We start from the raw sequence: 3,202 nt of genomic DNA on the forward strand, positions 1-3,202 counted from the left end.
GGACTCTCACAAACTTGGTCACCGCGGGCTGCGGCTCACACGGGCCCTGGCGTCGGGTGTGGCAGCCACCACGCGCGCCCCAGCCGCCAGCACACTCTGCGTCCACAGGAGCCCGCCTGACCCAGCGATTCCACAGCGCGTTACCGAGCAGAGCAGGACGGGAGCCGGGTCCAGCCTCGGGCAGCGGTCTCAGTACCCTCAGCCAGAGGCTGGGGTCTGAGCTCCGCCATCCTCCCCTGCGCTCCCCAGCTGTGCGGGTTGCTTCCCCCAAGGGCTTGGCACCACTAGCTCCAACATCTGGAACACCAGGAGGTCGGAGGCCACTTTGCAGGAGGTCGAGGCGGCAGGGGGAGAGCGCAGGGAGGAGGCGCGCGCCCAGGCTGCCACTCTGCCGCTAATCAGCGCGTCCCCTGCTGCCCGCGGGCGCTGCTCTTTCCGGAGGCATCACCCGCGAGTCCCGGGGTGGCCCGAGGCTTCTCCCGTGACCCTTTCTGCGGCTGGTTTTCTCCGGCAATGAACTAGAGTTCGGTGTGGCCTGATTTCGTTTCTAAGAATAGTTCTCACTTTGAGACGAATGTTGGAGGGGTGTTTGGTTCAGTTCGCTGTTTTTGCTGACCTCCGGGCAAGTGGAGGTTCTGTTTTCTGTTGAGAGGCCACAACATTTCATTTTCCCCTTTCTCTCTCTCTCTCTTTTTAATTTCAGCCACCTCTTCACCACCAAAAGTTACACACAGACGACGCCCTTATCATCTGAGGGAACTAAAACTTTCTGCTGCACTGCCCCAGAGAGTGTGAGTGTGGGTTTACACTCCCGCCGGCACACAGGCCCGCCCCGGCTCCCAAGGAGGAGACTCAAGCTGTGTCGTCAGAAGGCCAGTGGGTTCCCTCCCAGCTCCAGACCCTACGGAGGGGGCCAGGCGGCCGCCCTGCCCCGCTCAGGCACCCAGGCCCTCTTCCTTCCTGGAGGTGGCTTGGTCTGGTTTCAGCGCTGCCCGTTCAACAGAGCTCCTGTCTCGCTGGGAGTGTTTGGTTTGGACGCCTCCTCCCTGGGCCGGGCTGCGATGGGACGCGGGCGCCCAGGCCGGGTGTGATGAGGCAGAATGTGAGCCGCGCCATTTCTAATCCGGGCCGGGAACAATGCTGTGAAGTCGGGTGGCGAGAACAGGGTGCACTTTGTTCCACCCGAGAGCCTGCGGGGCGTCTAGAGTGGCCTGACTGGGTGGCCACCTACAGCCTGTGTGTCTGCGTCCTCCACGGGACACAAGTTGGGCCTCAGAAACAGCCTCGCCTAATGAGCTTCACCCAGATGTTCATTAACCTGCAGGGAAGAGTCAGAGCCGCCTGGCCCACGGCTGCCCGTCTGGGGCCTGCTGGGCTGAACGAAGGTTCCTCCTGAGCCTGGGCAGTGCAGATGGTGAAACCTCTGTCCCTGTGCCCCGGCCGGTCGCTAAGAAAGCTCAGAGCACACTTTCTGGCCGCTGATTCTGGAGTCTTCATCAGATGAACCCAGAGCGTTTAGAGGCACCGCTGCCCCCCAACACGGACTCTCAGCAGGGACCTTTTAAACTTATTTTCCTATGGAGGAAACATGAAAAATAGCCACAGCCGCTTCACATCTTGTTCCCACATAGGAGAAAAAGGATTCCTCGTTACAAGATGGAATATGGACTCTTCCAGTGGAGAAATCTAACTTTGAAAGGCCTGCATTTTTGAAGCAGTGATTATTAGAATATTAAGATGTGGAGAAAACAGTGTCCAAGGACTTAAAACCAAAGCCCCAGCAAAAAATATTGCTAAACTTTTCTAATACAAGAGTTCATTGCGTCAACGTTAACACATGACTGATGTTTAAACATTTAAACACTTTAAAAAATTGAGGTGAAAAGGTAAAGAACACCGCCTACCCTCGACCCAAAGTCCATAGAATGTGAAGTGATCCTTGAGGGTGCTGGAAACACCCCTGGCTGTGCTGGGCTTGGGACCTAGAGCCCACAATGGCTTAGAGACAGTGAGTCTCCATCGCAGTTTTAGAACTGAGTCTAAAACTAGTGCACACTCACCACACACGCTGACACTCACCAGACACCTGGCACACTTACCAGACACCCAACACACACACTAGACATCCGTCACACTCACTAGACAGCCATCATATGCACCAGACACCCGTCACACACACTAGAATTCTGCAGGAAACCCAGCACAGTTCCCTGGGCTGGAAGGTTGTCTGCCCTTTAAAGATGCACAGGGGCAGGGGGGTGGCTTCAAATAGTTCACAGACAAGACTCAGGGAGGATGAGGGACAAATTGCGTCCTCCAGGTTCCATTGGGCACTGGCCACCTCACCCCTCGCTACCATGCAGCCACCCCTCCGTAGGAAACGTCAGGGGGGAGGGGCCGCCGTTCTGCGGGGTCTCCACTGATGGTCATCCAAGCTCCCAGGGACGGGTACCTATTCGTCTTTTTAACCAAGAAGCAGCTAGAAACGCGGAGGTCCCTTTTCAAACTTTCCTGAAACGTTTTCCACAACTGGAAGACTCGTCTATGGGACTGCAAAAGGGCTTGAGTGAGGGGGCTGTGCTGGACCAGCGCGTGCGGTCACTTTCATCCCGCAGGGCGGCCGGGTGGAGCCTCTGCTACCCCGGGGCGGGTTCAGGCAGCGCTGGGGAGACGCGCTTCGGACGGGCTCAGGGGGCGCGGGACCCCCAACCGCATTGTCCTCCGGCCGAAGGGCGGCTTCGCCTCTCTGGGGGAAGACACGGCGCCATCCTTCACCCCCAAAGACACCCCCTTCATCCCGAGGAAACGTCCCGCATCCCGGGTATTCTCCGCGGTCCCCAGGCCTCCACCTCGCCCCGCGCCCACACCGCCCCCTTTGCAGCCGTCTCTACAGCCGGTCTCTGAGCCCCGCCGAGTTCGCGCGCTCAGCGCTGGGGAAGAGGAGACACCTATTGGCAAGAAAGCGCGCCCGAAATCAGGGCTGCCCGGGGAACACTGGGGACACCGCTTCCCAATCCGCGCCGCGCCCGCCCCTCCCTGGGCGCAGACCCCGGCCCCGCCTCGCCCATAGGCCCGGGACTCACCGGGCGCGCCGGGCAGGGTGGGAACTGGGCGGCACGGGGCGGGGGCGGGGGACGCGACCCGGATGGCGGGGGGACCCGGGACCCCAGGGGAGCGCGCCTGACTCACCTTCCTCTGCCGA

The sequence above is a fragment of the Carlito syrichta genome, unplaced genomic scaffold, assembly GCF_000164805.1.
Source record: "Carlito syrichta isolate Samal-C Ts95f unplaced genomic scaffold, Tarsius_syrichta-2.0.1 Scaffold100632, whole genome shotgun sequence".
Classification (NCBI taxonomy): Eukaryota; Metazoa; Chordata; class Mammalia; order Primates; family Tarsiidae; genus Carlito; species Carlito syrichta.